Genomic DNA, 15,954 nt, shown 5'->3' with positions numbered 1-15,954 from the left:
CACACATAATTTCAAGCAAATATAAAATCAAACCAATTTTCCCTTTTCTGATATAGAAAGTTGAGTACAAGGATTATAGAAGGATAATATCAGTAATTTATAGGGTTCAAATATATACCCGATAGCATCTATGAAAACAGAGACAATGGAAAAAAGAATCCCAAAATGAAGCATAATGGAGAAACATTTGATTGAAAATTTCCCCATTAGTTCAGCACAAACAATATGGAGCTCATTTTCAAAGCACTTTTAGGTAGCCTCGCTAGCGAGTGCTACACAGCAAATGAGAGGAAGCCCATTCAATTCCTGTGGGCTTCCTCTTATTTGCCACATGGGAAATGTTAGCACAGCTTTGTAAAATGAAGTCCTCAGACCTACAAAGTTCCATAGGTTACTATGCAACTCACGTAAATCTAAGTTCTTTGAAAATACGCCTCCACATGAGTTTTCATAGAGCACATGCATCTGGCTGAACTATGAAGATGAATTTCAGGTGAAATATTTAGATTGGAAGAGAAACATCACACCTGAACGTGTCATTTTGAGATGCATATGTGCCAGTTTTCTCTCCACTTTGCCTGCAGATGAAAATTATCCCCCAGATTCTATATATGACGCCTTAAAATCCATGCGGAAACCGAAGCGTATTCTACAACAATGCGTATAACTTAGTGCCCTGCTTACTAATGTGTGCTAGCATTTTTAGTGTGTACAAAAATTAGTGCGCACTAAATGCTAGAGATGGTTATATTTTACTATGGGTGTCTCTAGCATTAGCAAGACGCTAAAAACGCTAACAAGACTATAGTCGGCTTAGTTAACAGGGTCCTTAAGTGGTTAAATAGCTAATCAGAACCATGAATTGGATGTTAAGCAATTATCAGGACTAATTGGCATTAATTGAGATTTACGCACACAACTAGAGTATTCTGTAATGTTGTGCTCCTTATTTCTAAGTTGCATAGATGAAAAGGGAGCATGGCCATGGGCAGGGTGTATGTTTCATTATAGAATATACCTGTTCTGTGCCTAATTTAGACATCAGGATTTGCACCAAGTAAAACGCGATCAAATTTGAATAAGCCACAAAACAGTGGCCTAAATGACCAGATGACTACCCCCTTACTCCTTCAGTGGTCACTGACCCCCCCCCCCCCTTCCACCCTACAAAGATATAAATGAAATGGTATATAACAGCCTTTATGACAGCTTCAGTTATGTTCAGTCCTATTAGAGCAGCAAGCAGGTTCCTGGGGTAGCCTAGTGGTCGGTGCAGTGCACCATAGAGAAAGGAACCCAGGCCCATAATCCACTCTATTATACTTGTGGTAGAAAGTGTCAGTCCCCCCCCCCCCCTCAAAAAACCCCCAAACCTACTGTACCCAATAGTGACACCTGCAGCCATAAGGGCTATTGTAGTGGTGTATAGTTGGGTACAGTACATTTTTGGTAGGTTTTGGCGGGCTCGCAATAAAATATAAGGGGGTAATAGTGAAAAATGTACCTAGGACTTTTTATGTGAACTCCACTGCAGTACTCCCTAGGGAGCTCCACTGCTCTGCTGGAATGTCTGTGTGGCCAGTCTGTTAGGAAAGTTGGCTCCTCTTACGTCCCAATGGTTTGATTTTGTGCATTTTTAACTAGGTCGTTTGGGGGGGGGGGGGGTTGTTTTTTTTATGGAAATTTTTCCAAAAAGATAGATGTACTAAGTGCAACAACATCTAGGAAATGGCCATTTTCAAAGAAAAAAGAGACATTTTCCTGGTTTAAAAATGGTCATTTTCACTTCTTGATTTTTAGACATTTGCAGCAAAACGTCCAAAGTCGGATTTAGACGTTATATCGAAAATCCCCTCTATATGTCTACTATTTGCTGACCTGGAAGTGGGGAGGGCAAATGGAAAATAGTACACTTACAACTGATTCATTGAAAACTGAGGAAATTAGAGAGAAGAGGACATTTCTCTGGTAAGTGAACACTATTTTGCTTTGTGCTTTGGGAACTTAAAGATTGGGGTTTAAAGGACAAATTGTAGGTTAGTGATAGGCAAAATAAACATATAAAAAGCAAATTTTATCAACTAATCTCCATAGTCTTTTCCCCTTAGTTTAAAAAAACTTTGTACCACAGCATTAAACAAGATAGAATCTAGCAGGTTATCCTCTCGCACCAAGGATATGTCTCCAAGTGCTGCCCAGAAGGGAAAGGTTAGGACAGCTGTTGTAGTTGGTGATTCGATCATTAGGCATATAGATAGCTGGGTGGCTGGTGGATGTGAGGATGCCTGGTGTGAAGGTGGCGGACCTCACGCGCCACCTAGATAGGATTTTAGATACTGCTGGGGAGGAGCCGGCTATCTTGGTACATGTTGGTACCAATGACATAGGAAAATGTGGGAGAGAGGTTCTGGAAGTCAAATTTAGGCTCTTAGGTAGAAAGCTCAAATCCAGAACCGCCAGGGTAGCATTTTCTTAAATGCTACCATTCCATGCACAGGGCCCAAGAGACAGGCTGAGCGCTGGAGTCTCAATGCGTGGATGAGATGATGGTGCAGGGAGGAGGGTTTTAGATTTGTTAGGAACTGGGCAACATTCTGGGGAAGGGGGAGCCTATTCCGAAAGGATGGGCTCCATCTTAACCAGGGTGGGACCAGGCTGCTGGCATCGGCATTTAAAAAGGAGATAGAGCAGCTTTTAAACTAGAAACGGGGGGAAGGCCGACAGTCGCTCAAAAGCGCATGGTTCGGGATAAGGTATCTTTCAAAGATATCACCAAAACAGGGAACATAGGGTATCCTGATACTGAGGTTGCAAAAGAGACTGTAGTAGATCCTTAAATAAAAATCAGACAAAAGATTGCAAAGTAATACTGTAAGTACTAAGCATGATATAAATAGGAACAACAAACATAGTTTGAATTGTCTATATGCGAATGCCAGGAGCCTAAGAAATAAGATGGGAGAGTTAGAATATATTGCACTAAATGAAAAATTAGATATAATAGGCATCTCTGAGATCTGGTGGAAGCAGGATAACCAGTGGGACACTGTCATACCGGGGTACAAATTATATCGTAGTGATAGGGTGGATCGAATTGGTGGAGGGGTAGCATTGTATATTAACGAGAGCCTTGAATCAAATAGATTGAAAATTCTGCATGAAACACTTCTTGGAATCACTGTGGATTGAAATTCCATGTGTAATGGGGAAAAGGATAGTGATAGGAGTGTACTACCGTCCACCTGGCCAGGATGAACAGACGGATGCTGAAATGTTAAAGGAAATTAGGAAAACAAACAAACTGGGCAACATAACAGAGCTATTGTTAGCAATATGTAATTTATCCTTAAAATCGAACGCGGTACCAGAAGATTGGAGGGTGGCCAATGTAACGCCGATTTTTAAAAAAGGTTCTAGAGGAGATCCGGGAAATTATAGACTAGTGAGTCTGACGTCGGTGCCGGGCAAAATGGTAGAGACTATTATAAAGAATAAAATTACAGAGTATATTCAAAAGCATGGATTAATGAGACAAAGTCAACATGGATTTAGTGAAGGGGAACCTTGCCTCACCAATCTACTACATTTCTTTGAAGGGGTGAACAAACATGTGGATAAAGGTGTGCCGGTTGATATTGTGTATCTGGATATTCAGAAGGCGTTTGATAAAGTACCTCATGAAAGACTCCAGAGAAAATTGGAGAGTCATGGGATAGGAGGTAGTGTTCTATTGTGGATTAAAAACTGGTTAAAAGATAGAAAACAGAGAGTAGGGTTAAATGGTCAGTATTCTCAAAGGAGAAGAATAGTTAGTGGGGCTCCCCAGGGGTCTGGGGTGCTGGGACCGCTGCTTTTTAACATATTTATCAATAGAAATAAAACAAAATAAAACATGGAAAAGAAAATAAGATGATACCTTTGTTATTGGACATAACTTGATACATTTCTTGATTAGCTTTCAAAGGTTGCCCTTCTTCGTCAGATCGGAAATAAGCAAATGTTGGTAGATGACTGTATATATAAGTGAAACATCAAAGCATTCCAGTGACAGTCTAACAGGATGGGGGTGGATAGGTGAGAGACAGGAAGAGGGAGAGGGAGATATGCATGGAGACAGGAGGGTGACAAAGCAGTACAATTTTATGGTTTATAATGGGCTAAAGATCCTTGTTAAGTCCTTTCTGGTGGGTGTCAAAATATTTAATCATTCTGACTTCAAAGGTCTTACGTTCCTGTATTGTTTTAAAGTTCCCTTTTAAGATTCTTACCATGAAGTCACTGGTACAGTGTTCTGGTTTTGTAAAGTGCTGCCTCACAGGCGTGACATCTTTATTAGAACTGGCATTTTTCATATAGTGTCTGTGTAAATTAAATCTCTTCTTTAGCATCTGACTGGTTTCTCCAATGTAGCAGCCTTCGTTGCATTTTTTACACTAAATGATATATACCACATTGGAAGATGAGCATGTGAAAGATTCCTTAATGTTGAATATATTTCCTTTGTGAATGACCGTGGGGTCCTGCGAAATTTTTTGGCATAGTTTGCAGCTGGATATATTGCAAGGATGTGTGCCATTCTTTTCTTTTTGAGTCTGTGTTGGGACATTACTTCTGATTAGCTTGTGTTTTAAGTTGGGTGGCTGTCGGAAGGCCAGCACTGGTGGGGATGGGAATATCTCTTTCAGTAATTCATCCTCCTGGAGTAGGGGCTGCAGATGTTTTATGATTTTTCTTAAATTTTCCAGCTCTGGGTTGTATGTCACTATAAGGGGGATTCTGTCTGTGGCTTTTTTTTCTTTGTACTGTAGCAGATTTTCCCTGGGTGTTTTGAGGGAGGAGGCAATATTCTTGGAGATTATTTGGGGGTTGTAGCCTTTCTGTTCGAAGGATGCAGTCAGGGTTTCAAGGTGTCTGTCTCTGTCCCCTCGGTCAGGGCAGATACGGTGGTATCTTATGGCTTGGCTGTAAATAATGGATCTTTTTGTATGTGAAGGGTGGAAGCTGGAGTTGTGGAGGTAGCTGCATTTATCTGTGGGTTTCTTGTATATGGATGTTTGTATATATCCATCACTGATTGAGACTCTGGTGTCCAAAAAATTGACTTTTTCTGGGGAGTAGTCAATTTTGAATCTGATTGTAGGATGGTATGTATTGAAGGAATTGTTTCAGAGTTTCTTCCCCCTCAGTCCAAATCATAAAAATGTCATCGATGTACCGATAGTATTTTAGGGGTTTAGTCTGGTATGTATTCTGAAATGTCTCTTCCAGCTCAGCCATAAAGAGGTTGGCATATTGGCGTGCTGTCCTGGTGCCCATCGCAGTGCCCATAACTTGTAGATAGATATCATTGTTAAAGCGGAAATAGTTGTGAGTTAAAATAAATTTGATTAGTTTTGTAATGGTTTCTGGTGAGTATTGATGGTCCAGTGTGGATGTTTTTAGGAGTTTCTCACATGCAGCTACATCCATCGTGACCAGAAGGGTGCTTGATGGTAATTGCGTGATATTTTTCAATTTATTCAGAAAGTTTGTGGTGTCTTGTATGAAGCTGTTTGTTTTGTGCACGAGAAGTTTCAGAATTCCCTCTATGAGTCCAGATATTTCCTCCGTGAGTGTGCCAATACCCGATATGATTGGTCTGCCAGGGTTTCCAGGTTTGTGGATTTTGGGTAGTATATAGAATGTGCCCACAGAAGGCTGGTTTGGTATGAGTTTCTTCAGATGTGACTGTACTTGTTTAGGAAATGTTCTGATCAGGTCTTTCAGCTGCTTTATATAATCCTGTGTGGGATCCTCAGTTAGTTTCCTGTAGTATGTATTGTGTGAGAGCTGTCCGTGCCCTTCTTCAATGTATTTTTCTGTGTCCATAATCACCACTGAGTCTCCTTTGTCTGCGGGTTTGATGATAATGTGTGGGTTAGTTTGTAGAGTTCTTATGGCCGCTCTTTCTTGTGGAATAAGATTGTACAGAATTCTCTTTTGTTTGCTGGAAAGTTGTGATTTTACCCTATGTCTGAAGCTTTCTGTGTAGTTGTCCAGCTTGTTGTTTTGTCCATCCTGTGGGGTAAAATAAGTGTTCTTTTGTTTAAAACTGTATTACAGTCTGTTGGGATTTCCTTTGTTGTGAAAATGTGTCTTCAGGTGCAATGAGGATGTTATAATGCTTTTGTATCACTCCATGGTGCGATCGCACCTCGAATATTGTGTTCAATTCTGGTCGCCGCATCTCAAAAAAGATATAGTGGAATTAGAAAAGGTACAGAGAAGGGCGACGAAAATGATAAAGGGGATGGGACGACTTCCCTATGAGGAAAGGCTAAAGTGGCTAGGGCTCTTCAGCTTGGAGAAAAGGCGGCTGAGAGGAGATATGATAGAGATCTATAAAATAATGAGTGGAGTGGAACGGGTAGATGTGAAGCATCTGTTTATGCTTTCCAAAAATACTAGGACTAGGGGACATGCAATAAAGCTACAATGTAGTAAATTTAAAATGAATCTGAGAAACTTTTTCTACACTCAACGTGTAATTAAACTCTGGAATTTGTTGTCAGAGAATGTGGTAAAGGCAGTTAGCTTAGCAGAGTTTTAAAAAGGTTTGGACGGCTTCCTAAAGGAGAAGTCCATAGACCATTATTAAATGGACCTGGGGAAAATCCACTATTTCTAGGATAAGCGGTATAGAATGTTTTGTACTTTTTTGGGATCTTGCCAGGTATTTGTGACCTGGATTGGCCAGTGGCGTAGGAAGGGGGGGCGGTCCGCCCCGGGTGCACGCCGCTGGGGGGTGTCGGTGCCTCGCTGGTTCCTTGCTCTCTCTGCCCCAGAACAGGTTACTTCCTGTTCCGGGGCAGAGCGAGCAAGGAACCAGCGAGGCGCCGACACCCCCCCCCCCCCCAGCGGCGTGCTCTCGGCGGATTGGCCCTCCCACCCGCCCCTCACCGCCTTCCAGGTGTATGTTCTCGCGGGTGGGGGGGTGTTGCGCTACGGAGGGGGGGTACGTCGTGCTGCACCCGGGGGGGTGCGCAGCGGCGACCCACCCCGGGTGTCAGCTGCCCTCGCGACGCCACTGGGATTGGCTACTGTTGGAAACAGGATGCTGGGCTTGATGGACCTTTGGTCTTTCCCAGTATGGCAATACTTAAGTACTTATGTACTTTTGGCAGCTTGGTAGCTTGAAAGCTACTTTGGTGGTGACACTATTGACAAGTGTTGATAGAGATTATTTGCTTAAGTTGTATTTCAGATCTAGAGAGAAATTATTTATGGGAATCAAAGTATTCATGTGCCTATATATATCTAGAGACACTCAGAAGAAATACAAACTGTTTTTACTGCTTCACCCACATTTAGTGCAAAGTTAATTTATCCTATTTCCGCTAGTTGTGGATTTTCTGGTCTTCACTTAATTTTGGATTCCCTTATTTTAGATGTAAACTCCTGGTAGACTGAGTTTGAGAATTTCCCCTAGGGTTTACTAGAACTGGTATAGAACTCTCCAGATTCACTGTGGGGCAGTGGTGTAGCTAAGGGTGGGCCTGGGTGGGCACAGGCCCACCCATTCTCGCCTCAGGCCCACCCAGTCAGCAGCCCATAAGGCCCCCAAAACTCTTCAGTGGCAGCACCTTACTACTCTCTCTCCCTCTTCACTTGTGGCCAGGCATCTGCCCGTCTCTCTACTCCCCTCCCATTCTACCTCAGAGCTACTGTCGGTGGCATCCTGCACTGGCCCTGCAGGCTTCTCTCTATCATGTCCCACCCTCAATGATGTCACTTCTTGTTTTTTTGGTGGGAATGTGGTAGAGAGAAGCCTGCTGGGCTGACGCAGGATGCCTATAGGAATTGCGACGGACAACGGCTCTGAGGTAGAACCAGGGGAGGGGGTTCAGAGAGAAACGGGCAGACTGGTCATTAAAAAAATACTATATTGTATGTATGTACAGGGGTAGCATTGAGGGTGAGAAGGGCCCACCCAGGTTAACTCTGGGCCCACTCAAAATAGCAGGTCTGCCTACGCCCCTGCTGTGGGGGGGGGGAGTGGAGGGGGGATAACAGCATGAGTAGGAGGGTGAAGAGCCAAGGGCCAGTCAAACCCAGTAAGTGGGGTAAGCACCGCAGGGGGGCGCCTGCCTTCAAGGACGGCACTGCGCCGCATACCACGTCACCCTTGGGGGTTTAAATCTTTTATTTACCTCCGTCTCAGCATCCGCGTCATTTCAAAGCCCTGCCCGTCTCTAGCCTTCCCTCCCTTCATGAGTTTGTTCCCGCAGAGTCCCGCCTTCTGATGTCATTTCCTCGAGGGCGGGACTCTGTGGGAACGAACTCACGAAGGGAGGGAAGGCTAGAGACAAGCAGGGCTTTGAAATGACACGGCCACTGGGACTGAGGTAAATTTTTAAAAAGACTTAAACCACGCAGGGTGGCAAGAAGAAAAAGGGGGATGTTGGGGGGGAGAGGAGGGCGGGCAGGTGGCTATAAATGGGAGGGGGATGGGGCAAAGGAGAATCGCTGGACAGGGGCAGGGTGGGAGAAGAGAGAAAGGAGATGGGGGAGCCCCCAACTGATAGTCTGCAGGGGGGCGCCAGAGACCCTAGGACCGGCCCTGGAAGAGCCCAACCCAGAGGGAGGTGTAGGAGAGAATAACTGACAATGGGTGTCACAGTTGTGGTGGAGTTGGAAGATTATAAAAGTTTTAGCTTTAGTAAGCACATGGTCTTTGGCTGCCTTCACCTCCACCAGGACCCGTGAGGAGAGGGACTATCATGATCAGTCCCAATAACCTAAGGCTGAACAAAGAGGGAGTTTCTGCTAACAAAAGCATTACCTGTGAATGGAGCTCCAGGTGGGTAGAAATGGTTAAACCCCCCCCCCCCCCCCCCCCCCGGGAGCAGAAGAGGAAGAGCCTGTTCGGTGCCAGAGGCAGCATCTTGAAGAACTGCATCTCTGGTGGTGAAGGACCTTTTTATGATGGTTTTCTATGTAGTTCATATGCTCTACATCCAAATCACAAGAGGAAGTATTGGGGGCAGGATTTGGGTGTTCCCAAAACTTGGGTGTTTTTCTGCCATATTGGAACAAAGTAAAAATGTCTAGGGCTAAAAGTTAGATGTTTTGGTCTAGACCTATTTCAATCACGACTAAGTCACAAAAAGGTGCCCTAAATGACCAGATGACTACTGGATTGATTAAGGCATGATCCCATTTACTCCCCCAGTGGTCACTGATCCCCTCCTACCCCCCAAAGATGTGAAAGAAACAGTACATAGCCTCTATGACAGCTTCAGATATTACAGCCAGTCTTATTAGAGCAGCAAGCAGGTCTCTGGAGTAGCCTAGTGGCTGGTGCAGTGCACTGTAGAGAAGGGGACCCAGCCCCACAGCCCACTCTAACTGGTACACTTGTGGTACAAAGTGTAAGCCCTCCTAAACCCACCAAAACCTACTGTAGGAGTAGCCCAGTGGTTGATGCAGCAGACTTTGATCCTGGTGATCTAGGTTTGATTCCCATAGCAGCTCTTTGTGACTCTGGGTAAGTCGCTTAACCCTCCATCGCCCCAGGTACAAATAAGTACCTGTATATACTGTGTAAACTGCTTTGAATGTAGTTGCAAAAACCACAGAAAGGCAGTATATCAAGTCCCATTCCTATATAGGTGACACCTGCAGACATAAGGGCTATTAATAGTGTATAGTTGGGTACAGTAGGTTTTTGGTGGATTTTGAAGGGCTCACCATACAATATAAGGGGGTAATGGTGAGATGTGTACTGGGATGTTTTATATGAAATCCACTGCATTGTCCCCTAGGCTGCCCCACTGCTCTGCTGGGATGTCTGTGTGGCCAGTGTACTAGGAATGCTGCCCCCCCCCCCCCCTCATACATCCCAATGACTTTTTTGTGCTATTGACTTGGTTTTTGTTTTTCAAAAATCATTCAAAACGATAAACACATTGAGCACAAAAATATTTAGCAAAAGGTCATTTTTGAAAAAACAGTTGGATATTTTTCTGGTTTGAAAATGGTCATGTTTACTAATGGAATTTTGGACATTTTCCACAAAACATGTAAAAGCAGATTTAGACGTCATCTCAAAAAGTACCCTCCACATACTACCAGGCCAGCATACCCACCTGGCAGTAATTTCAGATTCGGTGTGTGCCCATACTGCTGGGACAAATTATTTTTTTTATTTCTTACCGCATGGTGTTTCTGGCGTTAATTAGCAGTTGATGCATGCTGACCGGTCACCTCACGTGTAGCATGTGAGCCATTGCCGCTAGATCAATAGGTGGCGTTAAGGGCTCAGGCCGTAAATAGGCATGCGCTGGTTTCAGTTTTACTGCAGGCCCTTTTCCTGGCCCATTGAAAAAAAGCCCTTTTTCTCAGATGCAGTAAAAACTGGCCCGGTGCGTGGCAAACACATGTGCCCACACTACTGCACGCCATGTTTTGCAGTGGCTTAGTAAAAGGACCCCAATGAGCACTAACTGGCAATAATTAAAATTTACGCGCACAACTCACTAAGCGTATTCTGTAATGCAGTGTGCCTAACTTCTAATGTGTGCAGGCAAAAACGGGCGTGATTATGGGCAGGGAAATGGGTGTTCCAAAATTTCCGTGCGAAGTTATAGAATATGGCCTAGTGCGCCTAAATCTGCGTGCCGGGATTTACGCTATGTTTTCACTGCTGTAAATGGAGGCACGTACTTTTAGGTGCTGAGATATCAATTAAGCATATTCTATATACCAAGCTTAAATCTAGGTACCGCTTGTAGTGAGACAGCATGGGCAAAGAAATTGTTAATTCTGTTTTAACTCTTCAGTTCTGTAAAGTAAAGTGGAGGAATGCCATATGGTTTAGATTATTTAGAAGTTTAACGTTTGGGTTAGAAAGGTCAGAGAGAGAAACTTTCTTTGACCCTTGTGAGTGATGGATGGTTAAGGCTAGTTCATAGATATTATTTTACCACATATGGGTGCAATTATGAACAAGGCATGTTGCAGACATACTGTAGTTTTAAAAGGATTAGTTTTAAAATGCTTAGAAGGAGATAGTGTAAGTGTAGATATTCTAGATATTATAGATACCATTATAAATATTTAGAATATGTCTTATAAGGAATTTGATTTCTGCTTATTTTAGAATATGTTTTATTCTGTGTAATTAATATTTCTGTGTAGAATATCTGTTCAACTCAGTGTGACTTTTCAAGTAAGACTGCAGTTGAAAAGGTCATCATCTGGTTTGAATTATCCACAGTCCTAGCTAGTTCAATGTATGAAGCTAATAGGTGAAAAAGGTCAGGGAAAGTCTTGATTAATTATAGGTAAATGTAGGAATGGTCCTGAAAGTAATAACAAATCATATATGTATGCCATTAAGCAAGACTGGCCCCTTAGCCCCTAAATGAACCCAGTTTAAGCTATGACTGGGATTATGTGAATAATAATAAAATGCCAAGAGATAGGAGCCATTGTCTAGCGTGAGAGGCCCCAGGTCATAGGTCAGTTAGGAAATGTCTGGAACCTATGTAACTGATATTTTGGAAATATATGTATAGAGATGATTGGTTCAGACAGGGTAATTAATCTATTCTTTACCATCTGGAAAGTAAGGGGGGCTAGGAGGGGGTTAGAACTGTATATAACTGGGAGCAGAGGCAGCTTACGTTGGTACAGACAGAAGAAGGAGAGAGAGGACAGACAAGAGATGCAGGATCCAGAGAGAACTGAAGAAGAGACTTAATGCTGATGTCCTACTTTGTTTGCTGGCAAATAAAGAAGATTTTTCCCTCATTCTGGTGTGTGCTGTTTGACTCCTGAAGTACCACAGATTCTGCTAACACTAGTGGTAATTCCTGCAACAGTAGAATACGCTGAGTCAGTGTTGATTTCCGTGCCGATTTTTTAGGCACCATATATGGAATCTCCCCCTTTAGCGCACACTAATTCCATTAATGCATCCCTTAGGTTTTGGTTTTGCTTTTCAGGGGCAGTGTGGTCAGTAGTGTGTCCTATTACTCACTTTGGGGCCCTTTTATCAAAGGGTGGTAGGGGTTGTGCCGGCTTGGCATGTACTGATTTGGCCCTACTGCCAGACTCACCCAGGAGCCCAGCAGTAGTTCTGGGTCTCCTACGCGCCATTTCCAGCTCTAGTAAAAACACTTGTAGTAGGCGGTAAGGGCTTTGGCAGTAAACAGCCACACCGCAATTTTTTAAATACTGCATGGCCATTTACTGGCCCTTTAAAGAAAAAACTTTTTTTACTGGCGGCTGTAAAAGGTGGCTTCAGAACACAGTAATCCCATGCGCTGAAAGCCACCATGGGCCACCTTCTAGCGCCATTTGGCAAAAGGACCCCTTTTTCTGCTGTTGATAAGAAGCATTAATGAGCAATAAGGTTGTCAATATTTTTATTTTTGTTACATTTGTACCCCACGCTTTTCCCACTCATGGCAGGCTCAATGCGACAGGCAATGGAGAATTAAGTGGCTTGCCCAGAGTCACAAGGAGCTGCCTGTGCTGGGAATCAAACTCAGTTCCTCAGTTCCCCAGGACCAAAGTCCACCACCCTAACCACTAGGCCACTCCTCCCACTTGGGACAGGTCTAGGGGCGGAGAGCAGACATGTCTGTGCTAATCAGTGAACTTAGCCACATTCTCTGCATGCTGATTAGTGTGGGATTAGGTAATGAGCCCTTAATGCCTACAAAATAGGGTACCTTTTTAGTAAGGCTCCTGGGCATCTATGTGCGCAATGCGTGTCAAATTAGAACTACCGCTCGGCTACCATGTGCCTCGGGCGGTAATTCTAATTTTTACACGTGTCCGATACGCGTGGCAGAAAATATTTTTTCTTTTCTACTGTGTGGCGCTAACCGGGCAGTAATCGACAGTGTATGGTAAGGTCTCAGGCCCAAAATGGACACGCACCAATTTTTATTTTGCCGCACATCCATTTTTGGCCCCCCAAAATGGCCTTTTTTGCAGGCACGCTGAGAAATGGACCTGTGCACATCCAATACACGCGCCTACACCAACGCAGGCCATTTTTCGGTGTGCCTTAGTAAAAGGACCCCTAGGTGTCGGTAAAGGCCTACACATTAATTTTTGTTAATGGCCATGCACTAATGGGAAAATTAGCACAAGGCCAATGATACAAAAAATAGGAAATGTGTCCATTTTACTGTTGCAGTATAAATGTCCTTTGTGCATGGAAATGACCTGTTCAAAAGTGTGCTAAGGCCACATTTTACTGCAGTGGCACACTATCTGGATAATTTTCCACTCTGCCTCAGTGCTATCTGGGTAGCACAGAGGTTATATGCAATGGTTTTCAGTAGAAAATGTATAATTGGCCCATTCAATCATCATCCACATAGAGGAAGCTACCAACAGAGATGGGTTTGTTATTTTTTTAAAAAGTGTAAAGTAAAAAGTGGCTTTAAAAAGCAGTGAAATAAAAGTAGAAAGTCTTATCTAAAAAAAATACTCAAGTAAAAGTAACAAACTACAGATCTTAAAATTACTTTTTTACTACAAACTAAAAAGTATTCATAACAAGTTGGACCACGGAATCTAGTATATTTACAGGCTAACTTCTAGGGAGTCACGCAAGGTTTTTCCTATAAAACAACACCCTGAGCATACAGTGAGCAGAAGAACATTAATACAGCTATTGGAAATTAGAACAAGCTGGAATAGTACAGATACAAGACAGATGATGCTAACAGAATACCCTGCCTTTTTCACACATGAACAGAGGTAGCCCCTCATGAAGTACAGAATAAAGGCCCTGTTTACTAAGCCGCATTGTAGGCACGCTAACTTTTTAGCACACGCTAATGCCAGAGACGGTGTTTCTAGAATTAGTGTGTGCTAATTTTTAGCACTCACTAAAAAGTTAGCATAGTAACGTGATAGTAACATAGTAGATGACGGCAGAGAAAGACCTGCACGGTCCATCCAGTCTGCCCAACAAGATAAATGCATATGTGGTACCTTTTGTGTCTACCTGACCTTGATTAGTATTTGCCATCCTCACAGCACAGAACATAGAAGTCTGTCCAGCACTAGCCCCGCCTCCCAACCACCAGCCCTGCCTCCCACCACCGGCTCTGCCACCCAATCTCTGCTAAACTTCTGAGGATCCCTTCCTTCTGAACAGGATTCCTTTATGTTTATCCCACGCATTTTTGAATTCCGTTACCGTTTTCATCTCCACCACCTCCCACGGGAGGGCATTCCAAGCATCCACCACTCTCTCCGTGAAAAAGTACTTCCTGATATTTTTCTTGAGTCTGCCCCCCTTCAATCTCATTTCATGTCCTCTCATTCTACCGCCTTCCCATCTCCGGAAAATGTTCGTTTGTGGATTAATATCTTTCAAATATTTGAACGTCTGTATCATATCTCCCCTGTTTCTCCTTTCCTCCAGGGTATACATGTTCATTTCAGCAAGTCTGTCCTCATGCCTACAGCGCAGCTTAGTAAACAGGGCCGTAGCGAACCCAAACTAAAAAAATAGAAATATATAGACAAATATTAAATTGAACCCCCTAAGAATCCATACTCCGCAAACATGCAAACCCAAACAAAGAGAAACAGTGGCATGTCCCTTTGTACCATGCAAAATATAAAGAGCAGATGTACATTTTAAAAACTTCCATATTCCAATTGCTACATTAAATATTAACAAATAAAACAAAAAGAACATAAGGAGATACATTTTTATTGGACTAACCTCCTTCCTTAAGTCAGGGCAAACATACTATTATAGCAGTATACTGTCTCAACCTGAAGAAGTAGGTTTTGGACTCCGAAAGTTAGTCAAAAATGTATATAGTCCAATATAAATGTGTCACCTTATTTTTTGTTTTGTTTTTTCTTTTATTTATATTTATTAACTTTTAAAGTGGACTAATATGGTTACCGCATTACTTCATCCTAAAAATGAAATTCTTTTTTCTACCTTTGCTCTCTGGATGCTCTGTTGGTTCCAGTCTCTGGTTACTGCTTTCCTATCTTCTTTTAACTCTCTTCCAAGGGTCTCCTTTCCATGTGTCATTTTTTTCTCTTCTGTCTTCTTCACCTCTTCCACTATAACCAGCTCCAACACTGATCTGTTCCAATTCTGTGGGTGCTGTGGTTGCTTGAGTACCCCCCCAATATTGAGCAAACCCTTTGACTGTGTCCAGAGAGGAGTAATTTCTGTTGGGTTTAGCATCCTCAATCATTTTGAAAAGTTGACTCCTATGTCCCCACCTATCCAGTCTTGCCTAATTTCTCTCACTCTCCCCAACCCATAGCCTCTGTCTTTCTTCCCCTTTATCCAGTATTGCCCCCATATCTCTCTCTCCCTCCCTCTCTCTCTTATTCTCTCCCTCCCCTCTCATCCAGCCTTGCCTCGTTTCTCCCTCCCTCCCCACCTATCCAGTCTTGCCCAATTTTCTCTCTCCCCCTAGTCCATAGTCTCTGTCTCTCCCCCTTTTATCCAGTATATCTCCATCTCGCTCCCCACCTATCCAGTCTTGCCTAATTTCTCCCTCTCTCTCTCCCCTCCCTCCTATCCACTGTGCCCCTGCAAAATAGTCTCACTCCCTCCCACCAGGCACCACCACTGGGCCCGTGCTAATAAACTACCCAGGCTCCAGCTCTCTGCAGTGCTGCTAGTGCTTCCTGCACCAGTCCCGGAAGTTTACATCAGAGGAGGCAGGCTTGGCACAGGAAGCACTAACAACACTTCTGAGAGCCGGGTCCCACACGTCTCCCATAGTAGTTTATTAGTACAAGCCCGGCAGAGGTGCAACGGGAAGGAGGGAGCAAGACTGTGCTGCAGGGCCATGGTGGATGGGAGGAGAGAAAGAGTGGGCCCTGCACACAGTGAAGGTGATGTCCAGGCTGGAGAGGCAACAGTCTGACAACAACAAAGTAAGCCAATCAACAGCTGTTCTAGGC

General features: G+C 43.5%; 1 protein-coding gene across 1 annotated transcript in view; it reads right to left on the bottom strand.

Moving 5' to 3' along the window:
• Positions 1-15,954, bottom strand: part of LOC115464508 (vomeronasal type-2 receptor 26-like) — a 32,892-nt gene that overhangs the window by 15,150 nt on the left and 1,788 nt on the right. The window lies entirely within an intron of this gene.

Source organism: Microcaecilia unicolor, chromosome 3, assembly GCF_901765095.1.
Source record: "Microcaecilia unicolor chromosome 3, aMicUni1.1, whole genome shotgun sequence".
NCBI lineage: Eukaryota > Metazoa > Chordata > Amphibia > Gymnophiona > Siphonopidae > Microcaecilia > Microcaecilia unicolor.
Note: the sequence above shows the minus strand (reverse complement) of the source record. Positions and strands in the feature narration are given on the sequence as shown.